We start from the raw sequence: 12,125 nt of genomic DNA, 5'->3' as shown, positions 1-12,125 counted from the left end.
GGCCTCAGGGCTGGGCCGGGGCGGGGCAACTCGCGCCTCCCGAGCGCCGCCAACAGCAGAGGGCGCGACGCAACGCGACGCGACGCCCCTCCCGCAACGGCCGCCCGCTCCCCTCAACGGCCGCCTCTCTCCTCAAACGGCCGCCCGCTTCCTCGCCCTCGCCCCGCCGCCGCCTCCTATTGGTGGAGGCGGCCGCCAGTTCTCCCCCCTTCCGCCTCGCTATTGGCTGACGGGCGTCTATGGGCGGGGCAGCGGGCGGTGCCTCAGCGCGGCGGCTCCTCCTCCCGGCCGTGCGCCTGGCAGTGCCGGTGAGCGAGAGGCGGTGGCGGCGGTGCCTGCGGGAGGAGCCGGCAGCGTGCGGACGCCACTCTCTCGCCGCCAGGAGCGCAGCGCGGCGCTTCCTCACCTTGCCGGAGCCTGGCTCAGGTAACCGCTGCGGTGTGCCCGGGGGGGGCGGGCGGACTCGTTCCCTTCTTTCCTCGCGGAGCTCCGCGCCTCTTTGTCCGCCGGAGCGCTGCCCCTCCGAGTTACGCGCCTTGCCGCGTTCTGCCCGGCCCGGCCGCTCGGAGCGCCTCGCCGCCCTCCCGCCCTGCCCGCTGCCCCTCGCCGTCTCCCTGCCCTCCCTCCCTCCCTCTCACCCCAGGGGCGGCCGCCCCTTCTCCTCTCCCTGCCCCGCCGTCCGGCCCTTGGAAATAACGGGAAGGGGAGAATGGGACCGCTCGGCAGCTGTCAGGGCTGCAGCCTGAGTCACGGGCTGCCCGTCCTCCCGCAGACATCGCGCTGGGCTTGGCTTCCGCCCTCACATCTCCACTTCCTCATTCAGTTGGGGCTGCAGAGTGAGGCCAGGAGGCAGAGGGAGGAGGGAGTGACAGGGCAAGATGAAGCTTGCAGCAGGAAGGCTCGCAGATAGCTCGCTCTCGCAGGCATCACCTCCGACGGGGTCGGAGCGGCGATCCTCCGCCTCTCGGTGATATCCCAGCAGCTGTGGGGGGGACCGAACCTCCGAGCCCCCCTCAGGAGCGGGTTTCCACAGGCGGGGCGGCTTCTGCTCTGTCTAAACGTGGGGTGAAAGGAGCTGTGAGGGAACGCCTCGTTTCTGGTGGAGAAGCTTTCTGGGAGCTGCCTGTTACACTCACTTTTCTTTTCCTCCTTACAGTTCCTCTCTTTGTCTTCTCTAGAAATACTGTGTTCTTCAGCTTTCCTCTTGTGTACCTTTTCCTTCTGCGTTCTGTGTTAAGTCTCCCGAGCTGTGATCTATAAGAGCATACTAAGAACGTTGGCTTTTCTCTTAGCTGAGTAGCTCTGTCAAAAATGCATCAACGTGCCAAGTAATGCATAAGAAAGTCATGCTTCAAACCGGGGGAGATATGGCAGGAGGTGGACTTTGAACTCTGCCTTGGTGTCTCTACCCTACACTATAAAGAAATATAGATTAATCTGCACGGAGGCTGTTCAGCTGTGGCTTCAAAGGCTAAATTGCATGCCCTTAGCTCTCCTATACATCTTCCTTCTGCAGACCTCAGTGTGGTGAAGTTTTAACTCCCGAATAGCAGCATCTCTAATCAGTTGCTGCTTGTGTAAATGCTTTTGTAATTAGTCACCTGGTGACGATGTGGCTGGGTTCACTTAGCCGTGGCGTTCCAGTGAAAATGGTAAACCACGACACAGATATTTATTGACTCATAGATGCGACTGTGGCTCTCTTTCCTGAAGCTGGAATGAGATAAGCAAATATTTTTGTTAACTGGAAAGTTGTAATGGGGAGGGGAGCGACTGATAAGTGAAAATGCTTTTGGCATAAAAGGGTTTTGAAGCTGTTCATCACAACCACCATCACCTGTATAAGCACAAGATTGTGCTGCTGACCTGACCTTGTAAAAATAACTACGGGGTGAAATCATACAGCGGTTCCATGAAGCTCTGCGTCAGGTACAGGTGTTTAAATGGACACGTACCCCTTCTTGAGAGCGTTATTCCTTGTGTAGCATCTGATCTTGCTGGAAGTGGACAGGCAAAAGTTTCAGTGGCTTAAAGTTACCTGTGAAATTGCTGGTAGCTGATTGAAAAAGGTCAGAACTTATTGTATTTTCTGTCTTGGCACTTTATGATGTGGTGGTTCTCGTAATGTGGAGTCATCATCTCCTGGATGATTGGTTGGGCGGTGTTAAGATTTGATTTGGAAGCTCTCCGATATCTTGAGACTTTAACCTCAAAGTTTGCTCTGTCAGGTAGCAGAGTGGCTGTTTCTGTATAAACAGGGTGAAAGAATAGTTGGGTGTCTATTCCAGAAGAATGGGTGTAGAAATTTAAGGCCTTTTATTGCACTTTGCACAGTTGGTGGGGATATTTCTACTATGGTATGGATGAAAAGGATTTCTTCCATTGGAGGCTGAAGTAACTTGTGTTGTCCCTCACGTTATTTTGGTGGGTTTCATACAAGGTGTCAGAGGGTGAAGGTGTGCTCCAGCATTGGTGGCTGTAATACTTGATCTTGAATTGAAAATTCAATTGTTTCTAGTAGAGTTTGATGCTGCAGGTGCTTAAATTCTTCCTGGCAGTGCTTGGCGCTGCAGGTATTCCTTCAGGTATGCAGAGAGCTTTAGCACCACAGCAGTGTATCTTCAGAACCTGAGCCATTATTATCTTAGCAGGTATGCTAAAAAAGTGTTGTACAAAATGTATAACTAATAACTCCTGGGTTAGCTCTCTGTTCTGGGAGCTTCAAGTAGTCTGCTGTGCCCAGAAGTTCAGGGTTTGTGCTGTTAATCCCAGGATGCTAAACAGTTGGGAGAGGGCACGTATTGTAAGTGTTCTGATTTCCCAGCCCATTTTGGAGTTTGATGTGCCTTTTGCTGGAAGGAATGACTCGGTACCTTTAAGTCTGGAAATCTGATGGCTGTTGTGCTCGAGCCCTGTGTCTTGACCACACTGATATATTTGTGTGACTGCAATAGGGTGAGTTTGTGAGCGGACCCACTGGAGGTACAGGAACTCTTGTGGTTAATGCAACATCTACCAAAAAGGGAAGTCTAAGTTCAGGTTGTTTTACCTCCCACCCTGTGTGCTGCATCTGCTTTCTTGCATCGTGACTTCAGGTTATTGGGTAACATACTGAAACTAGCTGATGACTAAAGTGTATTGTGGAGGCCTGGAGTTAGAGCACACATCTACTAAGTGCTTTCCAGACCTTTAATCCTGGGTGTAGGGCTTCAATACGGTTTGGTACGTTTGACTCAAAAATGCACTCGGTGCCCTCTAACATTGTTCAGATTTTTAATTTCTGCTATGAATATCTTTTTAGTCTTTGTTTTCCTAGCTAGTAATTGAGGCACAGCTGTTTGCATGTTAAGTAGCGAAATTGTGTGCCTGACGTTAAGTCTTTTGTGGGTTGGAACAAAGCTATAATAGCATAGGATTGCCTACAGCAGCATTGTTTTTGCTGGCAGTCGCTCTGGCTCAGTGGTGGCTTGGTGACCTTGTACCTTAAATTTCTTTTCAGTTAAAGCACATCGTGGCTCTAATTGAGTTTTCTGGTGTAGAAAGATATGGAAATTAGCAACCTGATTTAAAAAGGGTACGAGGAGACAAAAACATGCATGCAACTTCTGCCCTGGAAGCTAATGCAAATGGGTGTTGTCCAACTAAATGAAATGCATTGGCTTACAAGTTCCTCTTAATTTCATACCAGTGCTTAATTATGGTTTAGTGCTCTTGCTTTTTTTTTTGGCGGCTGTGAGAACTTGTTCCGAGCACCTGAAGTGGTTGGTAATGTCAATGCTGATTGGTCGCGCTGTGCCAGGTTCCTGTAGCACTTAACACCTTCTCACCAGACTCCAACCCAGTGTTGTTCAGCATAATGCATTAGGTCTCCAGTTATGGCCTTTCAGTCTGTGTTTGGTACCATGTGCTGTCTCTGGGCATCCTACAAAGACTGAAGAGCTCTTGGTGTCCACAGTTTTCCATAATGGAACTGCCATTGAATTCACTGGATGGGGAGCCAAGCACTGCAGAGTCAAGTCATTTTTAAACACAGCAAAGAGGAAATGGTAAAATTGATCTAACGTACTTGTCTACTGCAAGTTGTTTCTTAACAAGTATTACAAATGCACTGCTGTTGGATGCAGAAAGGCGTAATAAAATAGAATTCTGCGTGCTGTGGTTTGACTCTGTGACCTCTTTATGAAATGTGTACCTCTAGAGGTTTGTACACAGGCCTTGGATTCTGCTCGTCTTCATGACTGCGAGTTGAAATTTCTCTTTAATACATGTATACTGATTCTTCTGAGAGCAGTAAATAAAACCACATGGATGAGTGATTTCAGTAAACTCAAGCTAATAATCAATATGTATTGAGGGAAACTGAACTTGGAAACTTGTAAAGTCTGTGTAACTGATGAATACATCTATTCATCAAGAGCTACCATTTTAATGAGCCTCGGCAGGAAAACTATTGTGATATATGCCTCAACGCTGAACTCAAGTTCTCATTTAAACTAAAGCAAAGTAGACGTTTAGGCTGGTAAGAAAAGAGGTTCTGAGAAATACAACAGCTTGGCTTTGATAATTCTGTGTGCGGTCAAGCATTTTTTTTTCTGCTGGGCTGCTTCCTGTTTAAAATATAAGACTTAAAGCACGCTCTTGTAATAGTTTACTTCCCGTTTAATTGTCTGTAGTGATCAGAGTACTGCATTCGTCTCTGTTTTTCTTTTAAGGTCAAGACTTCAGCAGCTCACTTGAATGTAGGCTCCCCTGATCAGCCTTTGAGGTAGAGAAGATTTGACTTCAACCAAAGTGGAATATCTGCAATACTCAGTGCAGCTGGTCTCATTAGCACACATAGAGTTGATGCAAATAGTCATGAAAAAGAGAAGCATTGAATTACACTTAGACAAAAGTTCAATTTCAGTGGTTTCAATCTTCTTTGGCATAGCTGTTCATAGTTAAACATGCAGAGGAGGCTGTGTACATTTCTTGTTCCTTTTTTGGGTGGCGCTTCTGTGTGTTTTAAGACTTAACAGGCGCAAAAAAACAGTTTGAACCGTGACTTAAAGTTTGTTACTTAAACTGGTTCTTGCAGTTTTCGTCTTGTTGGTTAAATTGCAGCACGAATGTTAATAGCAGATACTGAAGTCTTTGACCTCTTGTTATGCAGTAAAGTATGCCGAGTTATTTTAATGGCCCTTCCCAAGTCAAAGTTTTGCTTAGATGAACTTGAGCTTAACGCAGTACATGATGGGAAATGTAAAATGAGAATGCACAAATGTGATGAGGCAGGCGATTAGTCATCAGTTTAAAGCCAGACTGTCAGTTTATTAGACAAAATGGTGTAATTTGTAAGAACCATATATTCGCATATTGTCCAGATAGGGCTGCCATATATGTGTGCATAGTCTGGTTATTGTCTTCATCCACATAGTAGCGAGGGTTAGTCTTTTACGTGGTTTTTCTTTAGGAAAAAAACTATGTATCAGCAGATTTTAGTTGTATTATACTCCTAAAAACTCAGTGTAGATGTAACTGATAAGTATTACCACATCGTGTGATACCATTTTTATCACGTCCGGTAATGGCTCGCTGCTGCTTGTGTAGATAAGGGGAAAAATAGTGATTGATCAGAGCGGGCTGCAATGCTTCAGTGTGTCTGGTTGTGGACAGTGCTGCTAATTGTGGTAGCAACACATGAAACAGTTCTGCTCCTGCATGATCAGTATTTCCTGAACTTGTTTTTGTCTTCTTAGAGCAGAAAGCAAAACAGTGCTGGAAACTTCCAGATCACACGTGCCTCCTTTGATTGGGAGAGTGGAATGTCCAAGTGTGTGAGTCTCTGGTGCGGATGGGAGAATTTCTTTCTTTTTTTTCCTAAAAATCTATTTTCCTCCTGTGCTGGAACAAGAGGGGAGAGAATGAAGTGTTCCTTGTGGCCACTGTTGTAACAGTTCAGATTAGATTCCTGCTTTATGTGCCCTTCTTGCACTAATTTCACATTGAAAGCCAAAGGCCTTTATGTCCTTTCTTACAAAAATCAGTGCTCCAGGAGGGCACAGTTGGGTGAATTCTAAAATAAGAGAGATCCTTGTTAAAGGTTGATATATTTGATGCTTTGGGAAGGAAGCATGGGTCAGGACAAAGCAAACTAACCAGAAAATGAGCATGAGGGTGAGCTGTGCAGGACAGGCACTCTGCATCAGAGGGCGTTCTCTAGGACGGTGCTTATGATGGAGGGCTAAGCAGGGAGCTGTGAAATACCTTGGTTGAAATGGGGAAATGTTTCCTTCCTCATGTTTCAGAGCTTTCACTAAGTAAGTGTATGATCAAGAAAGCTGTTTTCATCCTGACCTCCTTCACCCATCATGAAGCTTAAAGCTATTAACTTCTCTTTCCGTGTAGGAGTTGTTGTACTTGTGTTCAGGGGGCATCACTGTCCTGTCGTCCTGCTCCCACCTCAAAGACTGCCATCACACACAGGAGTGAGTCCTCTCAATCGCTCCCTGCTAGCTGAACCAGTTGCAGATCTAATTTGGACCCTGCAGAGATGGCTGACTTCCCCATGCAAGGCTTTTTGCCTACCACGCTGCAGTTAATGGTGAGGGAGACTATTTGAAACAGGGAAGAAAGTGTGAGATGGAGCAGCAGGAGGCTGTTCGGACGTGGCCGTGGTTTTGCACAGCGGGTTGAGTTGTGAATGTCTAGAAAAGCTTGGTTCTCACCACAGTGTAAAAATAACCCTTTAAAAAATGTCTTGCCAGACATATTTGCAGAGTTTCTTGGTTCTTTCCGGTGAGATCAGGAAGAAAATTGTTTTTACCGATGTTGAGACCAAAGCAAGTTTTCTGCTTAATGGAAGTGAGAGTAATTGTTCTTGGCAGATAACTCAGTCTTAGCCATGTATGTGCTAACTATCTGTATCTAAAAGACTGGACTGGAGTCATAGATATATATATATATGACTTTGTCCCTGTCTTCTAACTAGGTATAATTTATTCCTTGTTCCACCTGGAATTGACAGAGGTGATAGTGCTAACTGTTATAAAGCTGTGTATTAGCACAACGGCTTTGTACTTCAGTGCTTCTGAGAGCTGTTGGCAGATAGCTTTTTAGCCTTAAATCAGAATATTAGAGAAGGGACTGAAAGTGACCCTGCCATAACAAGGACAGGCTGAAACTTTCCAAACTCTCGCCCCTTCTCTCGTGAGATGTCCCCGGGGAATTCTGCATGCCTGATCAGAACTTTTGCAGGCCATTATGCGGCCTGAAAACAAGGCTTCCAGCAAAACAGCTTGAACAGCAGGGATGGGCCGCAGTACAGCCGTCTCCTTAAGTGGGATTACTTTGCTGAGTGGTCACGAAGAATGCGTTCTCCCCCGGAATGTTTTCCTTGTGGGCACACTGTCTGTGGAAGAGGAATTCTCTCCTCTGCTGAGAAGGCATGTACTGTACATGCACTAATGAGAAACAACAGTTGCAGAAAGTGTATTATGCAGGATTGTAAACTTGGAATATTTATTCAAAGTGAATAGGGTTGGGTGGCAGCCAGCCTAGCTTTGTCATGCTAAAGACTGGACTTGAAATTAACAGGAGGCCTGCCCTCCCCCTCGTGAATCAGTGCTCGGGGTGTTTAAACAACTGCACAGGCTGCAGAGAACTGATTCGCTTTATTGGTGCCGTGTTCGTTGTAATGTGCCTTTGTATCTCACTGCAGTAATTAAAACACGGGGTAGCATAACTCAGGGATGCTCAGTGTGGACATATTTGCCTGTAACCTATAGATTAAGTGTTTTTATGGCATGCAGCACAGTTGCCCTGGAGCTTTTCTGTGCGTATGTGTGTAGTTTGTGGTGAAAATTATGTTATCCCATTTTTGACTGCTTGGTAAGCTTGGGAGCTTAGCTTGTTCAGATCTGCGTTAATTTACATTACATCCCTGTGTGCTTAGTTTGTAGCTTCTGATTGTAGTGTGAACCTAATCTTGTTCTTTTCTTGAACAGTGGAAGAGGTGACTACTAACCTGGCATGTAATGACAATGTCTTACTTGTGTAGGGCTTTGTGGTGTTTGCAGTTAGCCGTGAAAAGTCCCAGCTTCACAGAGCAAACCTCCTGTGTCAGCTGTTATAGTAGAATGTGCAAGTGCTGCCTCATGCATACCACAAAAGTGTTGCTTGACAGCTGATGAAAAGAACTGGATATGAAGAAATTGAGAAACTTTTATTCTATATTTGTTCTGATGATGCCTGCCAGCTACCTCTAGGCCACCTGGAAGAGGCAGAATTCCTTTCAGATCCTTCTTTCCATCTTGCAGCATGTGGTCTGGTCGGTAGGTCACTCCTGAGTAATACGAGTATTGCTTCTGCAGTAGATATTTAGGTACCTTCCTTCTTCATTCTTGGAACCCTTGGAGCTTAGAGAGAAAGTATTTCAGTGCTCTACCTTGTGTTCAGCTTATGGTAATAAACATGGTAGCTGGCAAGTCTGGGCAGCACTACAGTCAAACTGAATGTGCAACAATAATTGCCAGCAATCTGCATTCCAGTTATGAAATAAAGCTTTCAACAATGCATTGTGTGCGTCAGAATGTGACTTGAGAGGAAAGAAGTGAACTGCAGTAAGCCTAATAGCAACCATTATGAATCCCAAATAAAGCTGAACTAGAAGAAATGAGACTGTGTGGCAGCTCAGCATGCTGAACAAGGGTAAGGGTAGCTGACTGCCTCTGCAGCTCAGTAGGTTGTCTGAGGGAGTATTAATTGTGAATTTGCATACTTGCCTGATGTATTCCCCAGTGGAGTAGCTGAAATTTGTGATTCCTGAGCTTTCTATTGAAGCATTAGGTACTGGTGTGTCACAGTGTACTGGGTTTGAGCAATGGGTAGATATAAGCAGTCCATCAGGCACAGATGCATGACAACTTTTCTCCTTCCCTTCCTCCCTCCTCCCCCTGCAAACCATCACCTTGGTGATTCAGGCTTCTTCTCTTATATAGGTGTTAGCACAAACTACTCCGACTTGTAAATAACAAACTTCACAGTTTTCCTTCCCTTTGGCATCCTGGTAGGTGAAGCAGAGAAGTGTCTGTCTGGCGCATCCTAAGCAGATGAGAGCTAAGCAATTTCTTAGTGAATACAAGGGAATTAATCTGTTTGGGGGTGGGTCTGTCCTGCACATCCTACTTGTTGCACTTACTCCAACTGTTTCTGTTGATTTGCTGAACTGTGTTCAGCTGACTGAAGAAAGTGAAATAGTCGAGTTTGCAGAGGTAATTCAAGTATTAGCTGTTCAGATTGTATGTGTAATGAGGATTTCTGGCATAAGAATGTTACTGATCAAACTTAGTTGGAATCACCAGCTTCTCGGTGCCAGGTTATTTTTAAATGCTGTGTGTTAACAAAGAATCAAGTTTCTTCATTGTGGAAAGTTGAGCTGTATTTGAAATGGAGCTATAAGTGACTGCTAATGCTGTAGTTTTCTAGCATAAAAGCTGTATGCCTGTAGAACAAGGTGTACATTCCTGCACTCTGTGAAAGGGTTTCTTGTGCCGTGGGCTCTTCTGTCACAACCTGCTAAAGGTAAGCCAGTGTGAATAAGAGCATGGAAACTTTGTTCCTGAAATGCTTCAAAGATGTGAGCTGTATGAAAAATAAAGGGTTGTTTGTTTAAGTGTGTTTGCATTGCTATTTATTGTTCGTTCTTTTCATCACCTTCGTGTTAAGGGTAATACCAAAGGGCACCAAATGAGCTGGGGGGAGTACACAGAAAACTTACAATGGCATCTTACTGGTGGATATGAAGCAGAAGAACTTTTCTAGTAATTACCTATTTACGTGCTCTTCTGACCATATTATGCTCTTACAGCTACAGCCCGTACGTCCATAGCTTAACGTAACACAAGCTCATCTTACTGAACAAGTGGTTTAGTCCTAGAAGCAGCAATTCTGTGGCTGCTGACAGACTTAAATGGTGTAGGGGTGGAATAATGCAAATGGTTCTGGAAAACTGAATTGCAAACAGATAGCATGATGTGTTTTTAGTGCTTGCAAAACACTAATTCAAAGGAGAAGAACTTTAGCAGAGACAGCTTTTAGACCTTTCCAAGCTGGCAAGGTGTGTTTCTAGACTTTTGTGGATGCCTTAGGTGGGGAGAGGAGTGAGTGCAGTGTCTCCTAATTGGAGCCTTACAGCTATGAAATTGTAGCAAAGGCCAAGGCAAACTTGTGTCCATATGATGAATCAAATTAGGGTTTTGGGTAGTTCTGCCTAGTTCAAAGGGAATGCGTGGCATTTTAGCTTGAAGCCAGCATTTAGTTTATTCATCTCAGAAGAATCTGCGGGAAAATGTGTAAGTAAAGGTTTCTCATAATTCTTTTAAGGTTGGGTTATACATTGACGATGTCTGAGTCTCCCCCTACTCAGGACCATAGAGATCACTTTTTCCTTCTTGTGTGACTCCATGGCTTCACTAGCTAGTGAAATAGGGTAAGAACCTCATTTGGTTCCTGAGATATGGAAAACAAGCTATGTTTGAGCAGCTTGTTCTTCAGACTGCTTGGGAAGCACAACAAGAGCACGCTGGGTTAATAGGGAAGTGACTCTGGAATTTCATTTTTGGAAACAATACTAGGAAGGAGGCATTTAAACTGAAAACAAGGATGGTCCATGTCTTCCTTCTGTATTTTTGTGTCTATTACCTGTAGACTGGTACTGCATCAAAAACAATATTGTTAGCAATATACTCATTTGACAGTTGCACAACAGCCGGGTGAAGATAAATGTTCATTCCCCACGTAATTATCTACACCCCAAGTGCAAACCACTGGGCAAACAAATTGCTTCCTAATTTGTTCCTAAAATGGTCATGACTTGTGTTCAGCTGGGCTGTCGTTGAGTTGCAGTTCATTGGACTGACTGACTGACTGTCCCTTGAGGAGTTCATAGAAATGCTCCATGAAACACACGATAAACTTGGAAGATAAGTTCTGGAGACCACGAGACAGAACTTGCTGAATCTGATTCCTCTGTTGGTTCTGTTCTTGCAGACAAGATCAACTCAATGGTTGGAGCTTAGAGCCCCTGTGGGGTAGAGGTCAGCCATGAGAGGAGCGCTAATACCATGTTATTGCAGCATGATCCTCCAGTGCCTTAGTTTTTGTACCTTGGGGTTCTTCTATTGTGGGCTAGTTTGAGATGGTGAATTGAGAGTAAGGCTGTTTCCCGCTGCCCCACATAGTGTAATTCTCAAGTGCATTTGAAATCTAAGGTGCACAAGGTCTTCTAACCTTGCTATTTAGTAGTACAGCCATAAAACAAACACCCAAAACAAAAACAACCCAACCCTTGGTGTTTGGTGAGATTTTAGAACAGCTGTGTTTGGCCATTTATCTTCTTACTTGGATGGCTGTTGTTTTGAGCACTGAGAATGAAAGGATAGATGCTTTGCAGTGATTCTTTAGGGACTGAAGAATGCAGTCTTGCAGTTACTGAAACATTTCAGGACTTCTCCTGTAAGGAGATTTGACTCAGCTCCCTGTAGCTATTTTCTTAGTTCTTTTAGGATCTAGAGCTGGCTCGAAGTACCTCTTGAAAGGGTTCTTGTGGTCTGATCTATATTTCTTATCTAAAAAGAACTATTCTTTATCCCAGCACAGATCTCCGAGGTGTGTTGGCTGCACATACTTTACCAGTAAGGAGGTGAGGGCTGTGTTTCGGTGTAACGCAGGACACTTCAGGCGGCTGGTTACTTAGGATTCCTCAGGAAATGATGAAACCGAATTTAGCTGAAGCACGCTGCCTCTGTGTCCTGCCTGATTATAGCCAAAAAAGGCAACCAGTTAGAATTTTGGGAGTTGCAAAGGCAGGAAACTGTGTAATGGAGGGTAGAGCACAGCTGCTGCCTTGCCAAACCTGATACAACTCTGGACACAATTGAATACTTATTTCCTTTATTTTACTTCTTTTTTTTTTTTTTTTTTTCTTCCTCCTCTCCCTTCTTTTAACCCTTTGACCACAACCTGCAGGAGACACTGCAGTGGCAGAGGCTCTCAAAGTCTTTTGTTGAATTGTTAGACTTTGCTATTTCCCACTTGCTTCGTCAGGCAAGCTGTTGTAGTCTGGGCTTGCAGCTCTCTTGACAAAT

General features: G+C 45.0%; 1 protein-coding gene across 2 annotated transcripts in view; it reads left to right on the top strand.

Annotated features, from left to right (window-relative positions):
• Nucleotides 1-301: 301 nt before the first annotated feature.
• MYH9 (myosin heavy chain 9) overlaps nt 302-12,125 on the top strand; it is a 65,589-nt gene continuing 53,765 nt past the window's right edge. For both annotated transcript variants that reach the window (XM_015862207.3, XM_085519227.1), the window contains exon 1: nt 302-426. The gene's annotated coding sequence lies outside the window, so the exon portion shown is untranslated. The remainder of the gene's footprint in view (nt 427-12,125) is intronic.

The sequence above is a fragment of the Coturnix japonica genome, chromosome 1 (genome assembly GCF_054131305.1).
Source record: "Coturnix japonica strain WE chromosome 1, WE-NBRP24, whole genome shotgun sequence".
NCBI classification, from domain to species: domain Eukaryota; kingdom Metazoa; phylum Chordata; class Aves; order Galliformes; family Phasianidae; genus Coturnix; species Coturnix japonica.
This window is presented reverse-complemented; position numbering and strand designations above follow the sequence as displayed.